Source organism: Herpailurus yagouaroundi, unplaced genomic scaffold (genome assembly GCF_014898765.1).
Source record: "Herpailurus yagouaroundi ecotype Mexico unplaced genomic scaffold, PumYag 216, whole genome shotgun sequence".
NCBI classification, from domain to species: Eukaryota; Metazoa; Chordata; class Mammalia; order Carnivora; family Felidae; genus Herpailurus; species Herpailurus yagouaroundi.
In genome coordinates, this window is record NW_024412447.1 from 13290189 (window position 1) to 13310375 (window position 20187).

The 20187-nt window shown below is 42.7% G+C and overlaps 1 protein-coding gene and 1 pseudogene across 1 annotated transcript in view; one reads left to right on the plus strand and one right to left on the minus strand.

The window, feature by feature from the left end:
- LOC121017828 (autism susceptibility gene 2 protein-like) overlaps positions 1 to 20187 on the plus strand; it is a 796117-nt gene that overhangs the window by 664770 nt on the left and 111160 nt on the right. The gene's annotated exons all lie outside the window — the stretch shown is intronic.
- On the minus strand, positions 12111 to 12200 carry LOC121017854 (uncharacterized; annotated as a pseudogene).

Here is a 20187-nt window from a genome sequence, read left to right on the forward strand (position 1 = left end):
AGATATGAGCACGTGTAGCCCACAGGACTCTGATATCCAGTGGTGATAATTGACCGGGCCTCTCCTCACTCTGGTTGCCACTGGTCTGTGACAGCCAGTGTTCTGGGCATGGTGAGCATAGCATTTCTTCCCTTTGCCATTAAATAGGAAATGCATAAGCCAGGAATGGTTTTGTTTGTTCCACAGAAATGTAGCAGTTGAAATAATTACCTTGCCATGCCCAGGCTAACAGGATTTATCTTCCATTATAGATCTTGAAGACATATGCAAGAATAGTTTACTTCTCTAAATATACTAGGCTACTCCCTTAGAAACGATTTCACTGTGTAAAAGAGAGCAGTCATAGCTGGTGGCATTACCTAGAAAAGCTTTGATAGCCCGAAAGATGAAGGGTAAAGTATTCTCTGTTTTTCTGCTCCCGCTCATAAAATAGAATTGGAGTTTATGTGAATAACAGGCAGCCTCATTTTATTTTTTTATGCCCCGGTTGCAAGTTAGGGGTCCTTTAAGATGGGCCTTAATCTTAGGTGCTTCCCTCCAGCATATGTCCATCTCTCTAGTGGCCTCCAAGAGATGAGTATCTTCTTACTGTGGTCAGAGCCTGCCTGGATGACCAAGATGGACAGTCAATCTGTTCTTAGACTCGGTGAAGGCCACATTACTGAGGTTATTTGGGGGATATTGTCCCATCTGTGTTGTTCTGGAATGCTGGTTCCTACTCCTCGCTGTTTGTGTTGTTTTTCTTTTTTTTTTTGACCTCAGTTCTATCTCCAGCTAGATGCCCTTTATAGATTTTGCTTTTTTGTTGTGTTTCGGGTTTGAAGCTCCAGTGTGCATCCTATGAGTACTGTTCCATGCGGTGTATTTCATTCAGTTAAATCTTGGTCTCCTGCCTTTGATCATCAAAATGTTACCAGATTGCCTTTGTTCCAGTTCAGCTGTTGCCACTCTGACTTTCACTACTAGCCGCTCACAGACAGTGCGTCCCAGTGCATAACTTAATCGTGAAATCTGAGTTTCCCTTTTGGGACCAGTCCCAGGTGTTGATGGATCTGTGAAGGCGCATGACCTTAGCTCGGAAGAATCAAAAAGAACACAAACTAGGCTTCCCTGTGTCAGGTTCAAGTTTCACTTGGCGCCCTGATAGTTAATAATATAGATTTTAAGAGTTGAATCAAGAAGCCTAGGATTTTAATTCATCTTTCTTTATACTCTTTCATTAGAGTTCATTCACTCCATCCATCTACTCATCCTTATATCCACCAGTCCACTCAATAATTAACATACATCAGTGATAACTTCCAGTGTTTTAAACACTAGGGATAGAAAAAAATTAAGATACACACCTTTCCTTTGCAAATGACAAAGTGGCGTGAAACCATTTGCTGAGCCCTGCGGCTAGTCTGTGGCACAGTGGATACTTAGAACCCATTTCTAGAGGCGTCTTCCCCGCGACCCTTATCTTTAAAGTTCTTACAGTGGGGCACCTGGGTGGCGCAGTCGGTTAAGCGTCCGACTTCAACCAGGTCACGATCTCGCGGTCCGGGAGTTCGAGCCCCGCGTCAGGCTCTGGGCTGATGGCTGATGGCTCAGAGCCTGGAGCCTGTTTCTGATTCTGTGTCTCCCTCTCTCTCTCTGCCCCTCCCCCGTTCATGCTCTGTCTCTGTCCCAAAAATAAATAAACGTTGAAAAAAAAAATTAAAATAAATAAATAAATAAATAAATAAATAAATAAAGTTCTTACAGTAGTAGATTTAGACTCCTCACACATTTATGTTTTGGAAGTATCATGTGGTTGAAAATTAGAGAAAGCTGATGGAAACAAAATTGCTTGTATATTTACTAATGTGATGAAGCAAATTAAAGGAACAATCATTCACTACTCTTGTTAAGTTTCCTTTGAGTACTTATGATGAATAACAGTATTGTCAGCATATTCTATATATAGTTTTATGCCCTGCCCTCTCTGCTCGACATTATATAGTCATCGTCCTCCCACATCATGAGATACTTTTCCAAAACATGATAATTAATGACTCTGTGTTATTTCAAAGTATAAAGTTTGTTTAACTGTTTTGTGTGTGTATTTGACTTTTGCTTCTACGGTTAGTGTTTTGTTGTTTTTTTTTTTTTAATTTTCCACCCTTATCACCTGAGCCTCCTTGTAATAAATCATTGCACATATCTGTCCTTGTTTCATTAGGATAAATTTCTGTGAGTGCTGTTACTGCATCAAAAGAAATGAACTTAAGGCTATAGATATATATTGTCCTGGGTCTACTTTTATCCTTAATCATCCAGGATCCCTGACCAAATCGCCAACTATGTAGTATCTTCAGCTTAGGAAAGAGTGTTCTTCTGCCAAGTGTAGCCACAGAACTGATTTCCAGCAAATAAATCCCCTCCATAGCTAAGCTTCCTGTTGAGGGAGTTTTCGTAGAAAAAATGGCATTTGATCGAAGTCTTGAGGAAGTTGGAGCTTCAAAATGTGAAGAGGAGGATACATTTTCCTAGCAGAAGAAACAGAGTGTTCAGAGGGAAGACTTTATTAAAACTGTACAGAATCTTAGAGACAGTAGTTATCTAACACTTTTAACCAAAGAAAGCATTTTTTTCAACCCAAATCTTGTTTAGCATACCAATACTGCAGCCTGATCAAAGTACAGTAAAATCCGAGGGAGGTTGGGGAGCTCAAAACGAAGGGTAGAATCTCCTCTGCCCAGCTTCCCTTGAACTTCCTGCACAGGTCCTGAGGTACACGTCTGAAACCCAAGGCCCTTTAAAAAACAAATTTAAAACCACTCGTCCCAGTTTGAAGTTGAGGACACCGAGACACAGAGACAGAATGTGACTTCCCCCGAGGGCAGAACCGCTTCTGGAAGCTTAGTCTGGTGCTTTCACCCTGCCCCAAAGCCGGAATCCAGGGCTTTTATCAATACATGCTCCCCTGCAGGTTGGAAGAGATTATTTTTACTTTCTTAGGCTGTGTATTGTTGCAAGGTCCCAAGAGATTAATGTATGTATTAACTTCTATAAGATGTTTCCCCAATCCATATTAACCATGTCTGACTGAGGCTCAAAGGATCTATTAAACTATATCCAGGTTCCTATTAAATCACTACGCTGCCAGTAATACCTGGGCTCACCCTCTCCTTAACCCAAATTAACACGTGCTCTTAGCGGTCTCAAATCTAACGCAGGTTCCTGAGATGAACAAGTGACTGGGAAGACGGGAGAGGAGAAAATTAAAATAAATGATACGGTGACCTCCTCACACCACTCATGGTTTCTCAATTAACCAAAAGCCAGCCGGCTCCTCATCGCTGTTCTTTCAGTAATAGGTTTCACCCTCCCATTCAGTGCCAGCCCACACGGGTGCACACACAGACACACACTTTGCTAATCAGATTGGCAGCAAATAGAATTAAACCATTAAGGCAATTAAGCAATTCTTAGATAACATTTGATCAGTTCAATGAAAATGCAAATGCATGCTTCTTTTAGAGAAATAAGTTGATGAAAAGTCATTTCGTGTTCCATAATCTTCATTAACTTTTTTTCCAAATAAAGATTGCCATGTTTTAGGCTCAGAGCTGCACAGATGGAATGGGATTTTTTTTTTTTTTTTTTTTTTTTGTTTCCACTCTGTTCATCCTTTTATAACCCACCATGTTTTTCTGCCTCCAGACTTTTCTGGCACATTTAGGTAATCTTACCTACAGCCTCTTCTTTGCACCTCGAAGCAAACTCTGTTTATTTTCTTTTGACACGTGATGACTCACACTTTAAAGGCCAAACAGCTTCTCAGACCTTGAGTTCAGACTACATTCCTGCAGTGTTCTGACACGATTGTGGTTGGGTACCCATGTGCTGTAGGTGCGGTACCTGATGCTGTGGTGCTGATAGTTCTTTCTCTGTGCGCGCCTCGCTTAAGGTGTCTCCTCTCTCACTGGCTCACAGGGATGGCAGTCCTGCTCTCAAAAAAAGGCGCTTGAAAGTGCAAGGTCTTTGCATTGGTGCTTCTAAGCTTGTGCCGGAGTCCCCGTATGCCCTCTGCACACTGCTGCTGCCATCCTCAATCCTCGACAAGTCTCAGCCTGGGCCTCCCTCACCCCACCACAGTGCCTCTCCTGCTCCAGCACAGGGTTCCCAAACCCGAGGGTCAACAGCTAGGGACTTGCAAAAATATTTATATCTTGTGGTTTCAGCTCAGACCCACTTAATCAGAATCTCCAAAGTTTGGCTTAGGGGTTTGGGGGGGGGGGTTGTGTTTTAATCTCCCTATTTGATTAGAGTCATCAGCCAGTCTTTATAAGACTTACATCTAGATGCCATATTGGTTTTTTTCCCTATAAATTAGAGACCATAACACATAGTCTGACCTATGATCTGCCAGTGATACAGAAATCCAAAAAGTTTTATGAATGTCTTCTTTATAAAGAAAAATAAAACTCCTTCTGTGGCAGGTCGTTTTATGCACACACACACACACACGTAGAGTGTGTTGTCTCATGTACATGTACATAGATATGTAGATATGGATAGATGTGTAGATAAATGGAGATGTAGAGATAGACCTAGATAGATATGTGGTTTTGAGTGTTCAAATAAATGTCATTAGAGGCAGATGAAACCTGAGGGCCAGCTGTCTAATCACATTGTGGCTGGGGCATTCTATTTAGTGCATTGCCTCCTTTTCCATGTTAATAAAGTATTGCAGCAAACTCTCATCCAGCGGGACACATGACCTTGGTGGGCCTGCCTGCAGATTTTTGAGAGGGTAAATATAAACATTAATGCCAAAAATTTCATATGCCTCAGGAATGTCACCAGTGCTTTTTCAGCCCAAAGCAGCCTTGAATTTTATTAATTCATTCATCAATATATGTTAGCAGGAGAACTCCTCTTTCGAGCATTTTTTGGAGACTGTTCAGCAGCTATTAAAACCATCAAGCCCCCAGTGCCACCCGTGTTACAAGGAAGAATGATGTTTTGAGAAGCGATTGAGTACAGCATTCCAGGAAATATTTCTCACCTATTACTGTACACAAAGGCTTACATTTTCTTACATTACAACTTAGAAAGACTTCTAACGGGTAGACTTTCGGGAAGTAGACATGTAATGTCCTCAGCAATACTGGAAAATCTCATTAATTTGCTAAACAAACAAGTGGGGTTGTAAAGGATATTGCAAAGATTATGAAGGGAGGTTTAATCATCTGTGTTTAACTGGCTCTAAAAGCACCAAGTTCTCAAGTTCTTAAGATTCTGATGGCAGGTCTTCCTTCATTAAACTTGCCTAAGATATTTTAGCTGTTGGTTAGAATTACATTTTGGACTTCAGGATAATTCTGTATTTCTTTTTGAAAAAAATTCTTTGCATGAGCATTTAGGCCTTAATTCAAACTGAAGTTTCCCCTCAGTTGTTCTAAATTACATTTTAGGGGTGTGTGTGTGTGTGTGTGTGTGTGTGTGTGTGTGTGTGTGTGGTTGTATTCATACCATGTATGGTGGAGGGCGAAAGGGGGAGACACGTCAGCAAGTGTATTACATTCTGTTCACAAGAATATCCTGAAGGTTTGCCTGAGTGAGGGAATTGTGTATATTAAAGGCTATTGTTCATTATTACTGCATAAAAATGGGTTTTTTAAAATTTTATAAGTAGGTATAAAATTTCAGACTCCCTACCTCTCTTGTTTAATTTTCACACTCAGAGGAATAAAGTGTTTCAGTATGTGTTGATCTTTCTTACTGGGTTGTTGTAGTTCAGGAGCTTTTTGTCTCAAAAAGAGAATATTCTAAAATAGTATTCTTTCTTGAACCCATAAGGTTGGGCCTTTGATAACATGAGGTATTGTGAGGTTCTGAAGGGAAGATTCTGTGTGGGTCTCTCCCACTGCCTTCATCCTACAGACCTCACCAGTCTGCTGTAATCTTATAATTAATTAATGACTTTTAAGTCAGCCAAGGTAGGTAGTATGAAGGCTTACATTTTGAAGAATTGCATCATGGATGGTGATATTTAGATACATACATTTAAAAGCTTCCATACCAAATCCCAAAAGGAGAGATTGACAGACACTTCTAATATTAATTTATAGAGCTCCATTGTTCGTGTAATGCCCTCAAAACCAAAGGCATTGATTGGGTTTATAGAACCCACAGCACGTCACAGTTATACTAAATTGCCCTGATACTGTTTTAACTTGCTTTAGTGTTTTAGTCATCTGAAGATAATGTTTTCCAGTGACGTATGTATACTACTGACTGTCTTCTTGAGCTAACTCATTGCATCCTTTTTCTGTCCTTCTGTCCCCTAAAACTATTCTTGAATTCTTCCTGTCCTTTTGGCTTATGTCTTCCTGGCCACCCATGCACCACTATCTAGTGTGAGTTCAGTAATAAAGCCACCAGGTTGTGTTTGTGTGTTCATTACTTTAAAGATGGCCCACCTAGGGGTCTGGGGTACAAACCCTGGAGTCTTAACCAATCAGGTGGTTTTGGACAGTCCATCTGGGCTCATTCTTTTTCTTTCTGCTGCTTGACTTTCACTCCCTGCCCCTCTGAGCTCTGCTGAGACACCAGGAGAGAGTGAGTGGGTACACGAATGAAAAGTATGTGTGTGTCTGCACATACACTTGTGGCAATTCTTTTTCTGAAGATGTTTCCTTTGGAGATCATTTCCATCCTGTCCTAGAACATTCCTTCTCTTTAAAAAAGAGCATTTAGCCTGCACCTTAATGAACAGTCTTCTTCAAGCTCCCTTATAGCTGTGCAGAGTTTATCAGGGAGGCTGCTCTCTATCAGGGGTAGAATCTTTGGAGACAAAATGCTTCTCCCCAGAGTCTCACTGGGGTTCAGTCTCAGTGGGGTTCCTACATACCACTCCGAGAGGGAAAGGAGCCTACAGCACTGACCTGTGTACTCACGCTGCCCTATGTTCTCTGTGATGGAGCCGGCAAATGAGAGCCACCCACATGAATCCCCCCCCCCCCCACACACACACAAAAAAAAACCCGAATTGGCAGGGAATGACAAATAGCCACTGGTCCCTACTTATTTTACCAGGCCCAGTGTCTTTCCTGTCCTCATGAGATTTCTGGACTTCCAGTTGATGCTTTTTGCAGCCCTCTCCCCTCTTCCCCTTACCAAGGGCCCCAGGGATCTATAACAGGCTTGCGTTAATTGCCTGTTGAAGGACAGAAGCAGTTCCTGGAAGGCAGATGGTGATCCCCAGTTGAGCACCACTGGGTAGGAGAAGGGAGCTGAGGTTGATCTAGCAACTGGAAGAGGATGCACTTGCACACGCACACGTGCACAGATACGCCCGCGCACACGTACTGTCCCACTGCATTTCCCAGAGCATCACATAAGCACCGATCAGGCTCTGGTGGTTTTCCCGCACCCATGCTCTGCTCTTGTTTGCACAGTAACTCAGGAAAGCCAGAGACTATCCATTTGAATCCCCTTGTAGGCTACAGTAGTTTTAGATAGAAGACACCCCAGAGAACGCTATATAACTCAGAGATTTATGAAGGTCACCTCATGGCCCCATTTCCTAAGAAACGTGTCTCTCAATCTGCATTACACATGTTCCCTTATTGCCGGAAGGCCTTTATAGGTGTCCTGCACGCTTCTCCTCTTTTCCTCGCCCGTCCCAGAGCAAGAACTATAAAAACATCTATTTTTCCCCCCTCCTTGTCTCTTCTTTTAGACATACCTAGGCTGCCATTTCGTTGTTCTGTGGTGACTGTGGTGTAACACAGGAGGGGGAGGCACCGACAGCTGCTTTCTGCCCCAGCCACATTCACATTCTTTGACCGGGCCCTGTTTTCCGTCTTTCACTCTCAGCCAGCACGCCCCCTCCTCAGGTCTCAGGGCGCGGTGGTTTGCTTCCTCCCTGTAGTTTGTGCCCGTCACCACTGCGCACGTCTGCTGCCACTCTCCCGCCCAGAGCAAAGGAATCCCTGCAAATCGAACTGGGAGCAGAAGCAGGGGCCCTCTTCTCACTCGGCGTCACCCCTGCGTGTCTCACTCCTTCCGCTGTTCCTGTAAAACGCTGCAACTTCCTGGCAGAGTAGAAGCTCGACAGGCCCGTAAAGACCCCATTTACAACTGAGGAAACTGAGGCTGGGGGGCCGCGGGTGATAGTGTCTGCTCGATGGCTGCTTCAGATTTAGGCGGCTTTGCGTTGGTGGTATAGTGGTGAGCATAGCTGCCTTCCAGATTTAGGCGGCTTTGAACCACTGCTCGGCATTTTACTCAGTAGATCTGTCCCTGAGTGCGCTTCAGAGTGTGCCCAGCAGAGCATAGTTAGCCTGGGTCAGGAGTGCCGCGTGGTGCTGGCAGCCTTGGCAGTCTGGAGGGCTTACCCAGGAGCTTCGATTTGGGGTGTGGCACGGTGTCCGAAATGGGGAGCGTCTGAAGATGATGCTTAGTTCTACGTTGAGTGCCTTGTGAACACCCTCCCCCCCCCCCCCACCGCCGCAGACATCTTGCAGAGAAGCATGCAGGAGAAATGCTCTCTGTCGCGAGAGCAAGGCTGACTCCCTCTTAAAAAGGTGATACCCAAAGGCACTCTCTTAATGGAATTTTTTGGTTTGCTGATTATAGCAGCAGCAGAGCTGCATTCTAGAGATTTCAGAAAATGTGGCAAATTTCAAAGGAAAAAATCAAAGTTGGGTTTGTAACAAAATGGAGTGGTCACCAATCCTAGTATTTTTTGGTGTAAGCGTTCCAATCTTCCTTCTTCCTGTGTCTCACACAAAGTTTCTTCAAGGTTGTTAAATGATTTTCCAGAGGCTGGTTTTTAAGGACTACACAGTGTCCTGTTATACGGATAATGCCATTAGTGGTCTAACTGTATTTAGGATATTTGGATTTTTTTTCAAACCATCATTGTTACGAATAATGTATCTCAGTGATTATTTCTTTGGGATACGTGTATCCTTGGGAAATTATTCGCTGAAAGGAAACGACGCCCTTTTCAGACAAGATCAGGCATGTTCAGGGTGGTATGGCCATAGACATGAAGCCCTTTTCAGAATGTGCTATGGATTATTACATTTCACTTCAGAGTGTCCCGGTCGTGTTGCCACCAGTGATAAATGAAGATGCCCACCGAAAAGTCACACCTCTGTGGTTTCCCTCTTTTGAAAAAGACATTTCACCATGTAAAACTCCTTCCTTATGTATGATTTATAATAATGTAGGTATGAGTTCATAAAAATATTGAATTTGGATTCTCTCCAATTTCCCTTTTAGTAGAAAGGCTCAAGTTCAGTAACAAATTCTACTTGGAATTTCCTTGGGTAAAATGATATACTTTGATTACTTAAATTCATGACAAGTAACACATAGACATTAATTAATTAAAACGCCTGCTAAAACCTTGAATAATACAGGGATTGAGCTTGACAGTGCAGTTCAAAAATCAAATAAGGCAGACCTACACTGGCCTGCTTGGAGATGACCGTCGGTGGGAAACATGGACTTTAAACAACATACATTAAGGGGTGCCTGGGTGGCTCAGTCGGTTAAGCGTCTGACTTCAGCTCAGGTCATGATCTCACAGTTTGTGAGTTCAAGCCCGCATCAGGCTCTGTGCTGACAGCTCAGAGCCTGGAGCCTGCTTCAGATTCTGTGTCTCCCTCTCTCTCTGCCCCTTACCCTCTCATGCTCTGTCTCTCTCAAAAATAAATAAACATTACAAAAAAAATTAGCATACGTTTACATAGAGCGAGTTTTTTTTTTAATATATGAAATTTATTGTCAAATTGGTTTCCATACAACACCCACTACTCATCCCAAAAGGTGCCCTCTTCAATACCCATCACCTCAGTTTGTTCTCAGTTTTTAAGAGTCTCTTATGCTTTGGCTCTCTCCCACTCTAACCTTTTTTTTTTTTTTCCTTCCCCTCCCCCATGGGTTTCTGTTAAGTTTCTCAGGATCCACATAAGAGTGAAAACATATGATATCTGTCTTTCTCTGTATGGCTTATTTCACTTAGCATCACACTCTCCAGTTCCGTCCACGTTGCTACAAAGGGCCATACTTCATTCTTTCTCATTGCCACATAGTACTCCATTGTGTATATAAACCACAATTTCTTTATCCATTCATCAGTTGATGGACATTTAGGCTCTTTCCACAATTTGGCTATTGTTGAGAGTGCTGCTATAAACATTGGGGTACAAGTGCCCCTATGCATCAGTACTCCTGTATCCCTTGGGTAAATTCCTAGCAGTGCTACTGCTGGGTCATAGGGTAGGTCTATTTTTAATTTTTGAGGAACCTCCACACTGTTTTCCAGAGTAGCTGCACCAGTTTGCATTCCCACCAACAGTGCAAGAGGGTTCCCGTTTCTCCACATCCTTTCCAGCATCTATAGTCTCCTGATTTGTTCATTTTGGCCTTGAGCGAGTTTTTAATTGTCCATCTTTTCAAGCTGCTCTTCAATTCTATGGACATAAAGGCCTTAGAAAATATGTATAAATTGATTGAGTCTAAATTCTCAGATTTTAGGTCATTTCTAATAAAACATTTACATATAAGGTTTAAATCCAGTAAAACAAAAGAGGACTAGCCAAGTAATAAAGAATTTGGGAGAGAGAAGACAATTATACCAGACAACCTAGGACACCCCCCCCCAAAAAAAACACAAATGGGCATAAAACTCAGGCCAAGTTTCCTGCAGCCTGTACAAAAACTGGAAATTAGTCATTTTTTCCCTTTGCAGTTTTTATTTTATTATTTATTGAGATGAACCATCAAAGTTCATCAGAATAGGAAGTGCTTTCCTTGTCACTAAATGTTGAAAAGAAACTATAAACAAGGACTTGAAACAACAGACAGAGGACAGTGTCATGTTCAGAGCTTTGAGTAGGGTTCGTACGAGAGGGAGAGGGAGGGAGGGAAGGAGGGAGAAATGATTTGTGTTCACCATTTTGTTGAGTATAAACTCAAGGCACAAGATTAAATTGTGGCTCTTTGCTGGCATTTCTGAGAGGAGCTGGGCACCAACTCTTTAAGTCTGTGGAGGTTTGATTGGCTAGGAGACAGAACTTGGAAATATCTGCATGGTCCCGAGACCGGTGGTTCTCCAACTTACCTCCACCAAAACAGCTTTCCTGTGAGCTACGCTGAGCCATTTCACTGTCTGTAATCAAATGATGCTCTTTTTTCCACCAAAAAAAAAAAAAAAAAGGAAATAGAACCAAGAGAGTGAGTAAAATTACCTCAGATATAGGTTTTTCTAGTGCATATATTTGGTGAGCTTTGCCTTATCGTGTGATCAGGTAACAAATATGAATAGACAGACTATTAACCATGGATAAGATTTAGCTCAACACCTCGTTCTGAGGAGGACGCCATCTTTCATTTGTTTTTTAAATATGTAACATAGTCATGTATTTTATGAGTCAAATTGTCCTGTTTCACATCACAAAATTAAACATATCAGGATTTAATGGTGTTCCATAACCATTATTAGCCCAGACGAGCTCATGATTTCCAGGTGTTCTGGTACATGAATCAGTTTGAAAACCTTGCTGAGCATCAGTGCTGAGCACCTGAAGTGCAGCTATGCCCATAGGTGATCAGAAAGCTCTCCGGTAGCATCTGACTTTAGGAGCGGGGTTAGGAAACCTGACACTTTGTTATAAAAATGAAAGATCTCAAATAGCATGTTGCCCTCCTAAGGGGCCCAGAACAACCCGTGTGCAAGACAGTCGTTAAAAATTAACAGCTTCTGTATCTGCCAGAGGCTTCCTTAGGCTCCAGACGTATGCGCTGAGCTTTACATACAGTATCTCTAAACCTCACCACAGCCTTGCAAGGTATCATCCTTGTTTCACTGATGGGGAAACTGAGGCACAGAGAAGCTAAGTGACTTGACCAAGATCGCAGAGTTCAGAATGACCCAGCAGAACACCTCTAGATCTCTCTCTCTCTCTGTCTCTCTCTCTCTCTCTCTCTCTCTCTATCTCTTTTTTTTTAAGGTTTACTTTGATAAAGCCTATGAAACAGGATTTTTCTTTTAATGCAGGTTTTGAGTAGAATACACACAAACACACAAAGTAATTATAAATCACGGACTAAAAACAAACAAAAATAATATGGACCGCTTCACAAATTTGTCATCCTTGAGCAGGGGCCATCCTAATCTCTGTATCGTTCCAGTTTTCCTCTAGATAATTTACCTGCACTCCTTCCTCTACAGACACTGCCCTGCAGTGATCAAGATTGGGTTCCTCAAAAAACTTAAAAATAGAACTCTCTTACCATCCAACAATTCACTTATGGGCATTTATCAGAAGAAAATAAATACACGAATTCAAAAAGATATATGCACCCCATGTTCCTCGTAGCAGTATTTGTAACAGCCAAGATATGGAAGCAGCCCAAGGGTCCATCCACTGATGAATGTGTTAGAAGATGTGGTGTATATATACAATGGAATATCACTCAGCCATCAAAAAGAATGAAATCTTGCCATTTGCAACAACATGGATGGACCTACAGGGAGTAATGCTAAGTGAAATAAGACAGAGAAAGATATATATGATTTCATTTGTATGTGGAATGTTTAAAAAACAAAACAAATATGTAAACAAGACAGAAGCTGACTCATAATAAATACAGAGAACAAACTGGGGCTGCTAGAGGGGATGGGCAGGGGATGAGTAAAATAAGTAAAGGGAATTAGGAGGTAAAAATTCCAAGTTATAAAATAAATAAGACCTGGGGGTGTAAGGTATGGCATAAGGAATATAGTCCATAATATTGTAATAATTTTGTATGGTGTCAGATGGTAACACTCCTTATTACGGTGAGCATTTATTTCATAATGCATATAACTGTCAAATGTCTATCTGTATACCTGAGAATAATACAGTATATGTTGACTATACTTCAGTTTTTAAGGTAAAAAAATGGGTTTCTAAAAGCAGTTTTGCATCTGCACAAGTGCTTAAAGAGTAACATGATTGAAGTGCCATAAAATATAGGATATGACCTTTGCCTAGATGTATTTTTAGGGAAGGAGTTTCTATCTTTTAAAAAAAAATATTTACCTTTGAACATAACCTCAAAGAGTCATTGAGTTAATGACAGAAAGTCCCCGGGATAAATAAGCAAAGTAACCTGTTGAATAAATAGTTTAGTCTTCTCTGTCTGTGTGCTGCTAAAAATAATTCTTTTACTTTGGCATAGAATTTTGGGGAGTTTTAAATGAGGTATTAAATATAAAGTCGGTACAGGGGTGCCTGGGTGGCTCAGTCGGTTAGGCGTCTGACTTTGGCTCAGGTCATGATCTGACAGTTTGTGAGTTTGAGCCCCGTGTCAGGCTCTGTGCTGACAGCTCAGCCTGGATCCTGCTTCAGATTCTGTGTGTTCCTCTCTCTCTCTGCCCCTCCCCTGCTCATGCTCGCTCTCTCTCTCTCTCTCTCTCTCAAAAATAAACATTAAAATTTTTTAAAAAATAATTATAAAGCCAGCACTTGAACAGTATAAATACTTTGTGTTTTGTTGCCCATAACCCTCAGGCTGAAAATCACATACCCATCAAGGAGGGAGTCAATAATTGACCCAATAGGTGAGATGTTTGTATTTTCACAGTGTGCCAGTATGTAGTTTGATCTTTGTCCCTAGTGTATAATTCCTATTTAAAACATTTTATTTGTTTGTTTGTTTATGTATTTATTTATTTATTTATTCATTCATTTACGTATTTATGAGTGAGTAGGCTTCACACCCAATGCAGAGCCCGACATGGGGCTTGAACTCCTGACCATGAGATCAAGACCTAAGCTGAAATCAAGAGTCAGATGCGTAACTGACTAACTGGCACCCGGGTGCCCCCCCCAAATAATTTCCTTTTAAAAGGGCCTAAACATTTATTTGTATATAGCTCAATAAATATTTATCAACAGTGATTGAAACTTAGCTCAAGTATCTCTCATGATGATCTTGCCAAGCTTTAGTTGACTTAGACTTTGAAGTAAGGCTTGTGCTAGACTAAACTTCTGCTTATCAGATATGGGGCAACAACCAGGCATTCTCCATTCTGAAGGAAGAGTGAAGAGATGAGGGAATTTCACGTGAGCCCAAAGAGGTTTATTATTTTAATGTTCATTTATTTTTGAGAGAGAGAGAAAGAGCGTAAATGGGACAGGGAGAAAGAGACCGAGAGAGAGAGAGGGAGACACAGAATCCGAAGCAGGCTCCAGGCTCCAAGCTGTCAGCCTTGAGCCTGACACGGGGCTCAAACCCAAGAACCGTGAGATCCTGACGAGCTTAATCGACTGAGCCACCCAGGCGCCCTGAGCCCCAAGAGTTTTAAAAAGTGTTCCCCAGGACATACTCCCATTTTGTTCATATTAATTCTCTGCCCTCAGCATTTCTGGGGATGTACTAGGAATCTAGAAAGGAAATACCCAGCCTCAAGGACACCAACTGGTAGAGTTTAGAGTATTTTAAGAGCCAAATGATCACTGTTACTCCTGTCTTGTCCATTTCTCAGATGGAGATTAGGTGGGAAAGGCTTATTTTTAGATAATAAAGCAGTTATTTAAAAACATGACTAAAGTTCTCCTTAGAACTAGCCCATGGGTTGCTTTTAAGTATTGAGCTGTGATTTTAAATATTGTCACCACTGCAGCCTTAAATTAGTCAAAACATGCAAACTGTTTAGCATACTGCCTAACACATATTAATTGCTCCATAAATATTACCTGTTCTTTACAGTAGTGGTTCTCAACTGGTTTACAGAGGCACCAGTGTATCTTTCTCCCTTCTCAGGCCCTGACATATCTGTCTATATGTTTAAAACAATGATCTCAGTAGATGGCGCACACAGTGATCTCTCAGTTGGCTGACATCAAACGTGAGAGACACAGCGTAATGCCAAGTCTTTGTTTACTAGTTAGGGACAGTGCCTCTTGGGTCTGGAGAAGGAGCGCACTGAGCAACTCCCGTTCACAAAGGCTTATGTTTAGAAAGACATACCTGGTGAGTCGTGAGTTAATTACCACTGCTTTTTATAGGCCCCGTGAAGACGCATGGCTGTTCCGCAGTAGTAATTACATCGTAAGTATTGGGCCTTCTTTAGAATGTCTGGAGGCCTGCGAGTACAAAGCGGTTGAGAACCCTCAGTTTAGAACTAGGGGGGTAGGTTCTTGTCTGTAGGAGTAAAAGGGATTTATTTCTTGTCTTACAGTTTTATACTGCTTTCATCTACCTCTAGCCTCAGAAAAGCCCTTTCTCAGAAAAAGCGACTCAAATAGAAACCTGCCTTTTTCGTAAAAAAAAAAAGTATTTTATTTTGAGAGAGCGTGCGAGCGAGCAGAAGTGGGGGAGGGGCACAGAGAGAGGGAAAGAGAGAGAATCTCAAGCAGGCTCCACGCAATTGGCACCGAGCTCGATGCCAGGCTCGGTCTGACAAACCCTGAGATGATGACCGGAGTCAGACACTTAACTGACTGAACCACCCAGCTGCCCCCAAATCTGCCTTATTTGCCTGCACTGTACCTTGTGTCTCTAATATCATTCTCTTTGCACCAGATGTCTGATTATTGTTCAAATACTCAATGTACTGCTGAAGGCTCAGATCATTTAGAGGAGTTGCAGGTACTGTAAAGAACACAGGAGGAAGTCTTTATTCTGTCGCACGGTAGCTGGTTGGAACCCATGATTTACGTCTAAAATGTTGCTACTGTTTTTACATCGTCCTTAAAGGAGGAGAGTGTGAAGGGTTATAATTACAGTACAACTTATTAAAGCAGGTGCATCAACAGGAAAAGAAACCATTGTCCTTTCAACTCAGTCCCATTTCATAAATGGCATATCAGTTCCTTAGTGATTCAGAAACTTGGCTCCTCTTTGCAGCCTGGTGCCTCTCTCTACTCTTTGCCCACAGACCTGAGAGGGGAGAGGTTAAGTGACAGAGGAATTAAAGCTCTAAGGCAAATGAAGTTCATATATTTTTACTTAAGGGTCCAGACACTCCAAGATGGGATCAAAATTGTCACTTAAATCTTGACCAGAATAGTGGCTCTCTTTCTGTTGCAGTGAGTGGAAGGAAACGTTATCTGCCTATGGTGCTTTACTAACTGGTTAAATAGCCTACTGAAATGTGGGAAAAGGAGATGAAAACAAACTGCATCTTTATTTATAGGGCAAGATCTTTGCATGTGGATGCTGTAAAGCCTTTGCTCCTGGGCGGAGAGACGAAGCGTAACAGGGATTGGAAGCTTACTTCAAGTGTGGGGCAAAGGGCGGGGGGAGTATGAAAGGAGAAGGGAGACCAAAGGAATGGATTCTTCACCCCTCAGTAAGTAGGCCTAGCCCAGGCGGGAGACTGCAGAGTGGTCCGAGTGGACCACAAGACCTCTGCTCCCCTCTGCGTTCTCCCCTGGTCCTCAGCCTGTTCAGAAGACCAGTTTCAGGAACATCAGAGGGAAATAAAACACCAAACACAGCTTTCTTTGGCTGCATTGGCTCCTGATACGACCTACAGAAGATAATTTTGTTTTTCCTTTAGAATTCTTGTCATGCCAAGGTGCTTTTTATTGCAATAAAAGTTTCAAACCGTTACACAAATAAGATAAAGCACCTTTTAAAATAAGATGACAGGCTCTTCCTACTTCGGCTCTCTTGATTTTTGTTCAAAATTGAAGTTCACTGAGTCTTACCAGTTAAGAATATGCAAATTCAAAAAGTTGTTCCCACAGTTCTCCCTCTCCAAAGGCCTGTTGTGAGCTGTGTGCGCTGTTTCTAGATGTTGTGCTTCAGTCCAGCAGCTGTTCTAAACTTTAGGTTGTGGTTTAGTGGCTGAGGATGGGACACAAAGCCTGTTGGTCCTCTTGTCCTCATCTGTTCCACGGGGACAGCCAAGATCACCTGAGTCACAGGCACGAGGACGTACTGAGGTAATGCGGGGAAGACCTACGACCACCGTCTGGGTCACGGTCAGTGCTCAGGTATTGGTTGTCAATGTTTGACACGGCTTCCTCATCATTCACTTTATTCTCAATCCCATGTCTCCGTTCTCAGTTCTTGTTTCCCAGGGATCTCCTACTCCTTATTGCCGGAGAACATTTGTTTACGTTTCACTTAACTTTTAAAATTTTAATTCCAGTACAGCTACCATAGGGTGTTACATTAGTTTCAGGTGTACAATACGGTGATTCAACAACCAGAGAACATTTTTAATGCTTCCCCCTTTTTTGGTGCTGCTGTGGCTGACCCCAGTGTGATACAAATGCTTTGAAAATGGACCCTGAATGTGTTCTAGGGCTTATCAGGAATCTTTGAAAAAAGAGAATCAGAGTAAGCAAGCCCGTATATTTCATCAAACCTTACTTTCTGTCTGTGACTTATGATAACTTTACTTTGGAGATACCTGACTACTTTGGAAGTATGCACGACAGCTTACCTGAATTCAGAGGATTGGGTGCCGTTAAAGGAAGGCGTGGCTGCATGGGAGGGTGGGACATAAACAAACTGTTGAAAGTGAAATTGATGTTTCAGTGCTGATGGGTAAGCAGTGCAGGGGGTCGGAGGGCCCTGAACGGGGGGCTGGAGACCAGATTCTAGGCCAACATGGCTGACATCTTCTGAGCCTCTCTTCACCTATCAAATGGGGCGTTTGGATTAGATTGTCTCAACGGTCCCTTTGTGCCTTAGTATTTTCTAATTTTGGCAACTATGTCATCAGTACTGGTGTCCACATTTTCAAGTTGTATAAGTTTAAAAAGTAACTGGGGGGGGCGCCTGGGCGGCGCAGTCGGTTAAGCGTCCGACTTCAGCCAGGTCACGATCTCGCGGTCTGTGAGTTCGAGCCCCGCGTCGGGCTCTGGGCTGATGGCTCGGAGCCTGGAGCCTGTTTCCGATTCTGTGTCTCCCTCTCTCTCTGCCCCTCCCCCGTTCATGCTCTGTCTCTCTGTCCCAAAAATAAATAAACGTTGAAAAAAAAATTAAAAAAAAAAAAAGTAACTGGGTAAAATGCTGAAGCAAAGCCTAGTCAGGGTCAGTGGGAGAGTGTTGAAGAGTCTCCCAGTCCCAGTAATGAGGGTTGTTTCTCCTTCCTTCCCCGTACCCAGGCTCCCCAGAAGGTAAAAGTAAAGAAATGAAGTCCATCTTCTGTGTATTTTCAAAATAAAAGAACTATTACTTCCATTTTAATAATAGAGTTTTTGTGTATTTAATATAGGCAGTGATTTGGCCTCCAGCTGAGTTTAGATTTGAAGAGAGGAGAATATTAAACCCTATCAGCCAACCCATAAGCCAATTAAGTATTTCTAAGCTGGCAGAATGTGGGGAGGAATCCTTTTTTTTTTTTCTTCTCCACCAGTACTCACAATTTTTTGTTTTAATGAGATAAAATAGTGTCTTTGAAAAGGCGGTACCGAAAGTAGGTGACAGCAAAGGATGGCCCTACGGTGAGACCAGTGTGTAGGTCAGAGTTCAGACAAAGGCAGTTTGAGGGCCTGGAACAGTGCTGTCCAACAGAACCTTCTGTAATGATGAAAATGCTCCACACTAACAGGGTAGCCACAAGTAACATGTGGCTGAATGTGGCTAGTGTGACCAGTTCCTGAATTTTTAAATCTTATTTAATTTTGATGGATTTGGGTTCCAGTAGCCACATGTGGCTAACAGCATGGGCAGTACAGGACTAGAATGAAATAGATTTTGACATACACTCTCATGTATCAGAAAATTCCCAAAGAGCATCAGATTGCTGCCGTTGTGTGTATGATTGATTTGGAGCTAAAAGAACGTCTAAAGAGCTCTCCTGTGTAAGAGAATTACATTTCTACTTTGTCGTTTCAGAGGGGAAAAAAAAAAGAAACAAGACCGCTTGAGAGTGATTGCAGGGCAACATATTCAGGCATAATATAAGAAGTTTCCTTACAGACACTCACATGAAATTATAGTCAGGTGTCTCAAAACGTAAGGATACCGCCCCCACTTCTAGCTGCCACCGGTTCTAAGAGTAGTCAAGGCTAGCTTGGCGACGGTAAGCAGGGATAGACTGTTTCCTCATCAGTAAAATGAAGAGTCTAGGACTTGTCCTACCCTCCCCACACATGTCACCAGTTGCTAAGGATGAGGAGAAGTCGTGTTTTCACAAGTGCTCTGAAACCACCAAAGATGTGTTATTAAGCTTTACTATTATTAGGCTAAAGACATTGATTAATGGACTTTATGTACTTGGAGTCACCTTCAGGCCGCTTCTAAGAAAAGCAGAAATGTTCTTTAGGATCCTGAACCCAAGCCCCCTAGTTTCAGTAAACATGCCTCCCACCACCCCATGAATATAGCAAGTGGCACTGGCCATTCAGTCATTGATCTTAATTTTTTCAGTGATTATTTCACCTGGAGAGGATGCTGAAAGTGGCACTCGTGCCTTTCCAAATACCTAGAAGATTCCTGATAGTAAGCAAATGGATGAACTCACAGTAGTTAGGCTGTGGTCGATGCTCTCACTGCTGAGACAGCCGGTTAGTACTTAGAGCATCAATCAGCCGCGGGGCCTGCTGGTTCCTCCTGTTGGATGTAACATTCATGGAAAAGGAGCCTTGTAGGTAATGTCACAGCAGAGGCCTTAAATTGCAGAGAATTTCTACCAGCCTCGTGAACCAGGGCATGGCACGGGATCCATCGGCCCTGCCTATCCTCCCGTGGAGACGTGAGGAGGGCAGGACTGTGAGCCTGGAGCACAGCCACCCAGCGGCGGGCTGAGGCCCTTTGCAGAGCTTCCACGGAATTCATCAGCCGTGTGTGAACACTTGGACGCTGCACCTCTTCCTTTGTGGGGGCGTCCATTATCTGGTTCAGAAAGGTGATGGCAGGCCTCAGGCTCATGTTGGTAGACCCTGCTTTCTGTTTAAGCAGGAGGACATTTCCTTGTCCTTCCTCTTGTTAAAATGGTAAACGCACAGTGCTGTCATTAGGGTGGAGCCCCTCAGCTCCTAAGGACAGGAGGGAACCCGACTTTTCCCCTTTCCTGCCGGCTTCCTCCCTTTCCATGTTTTCTCATGCCTGCGCTCGGAGCAGATGTGTCTTTATTGACGTGTTGATAGACTGTTGCATGCTCATAAAAGCTCCAAATAACCCTAGACAACTCCCATTTTGCACACTGGCATTTGATCCCTGTCCTACATACCCTTCTCTGGAGAGTAA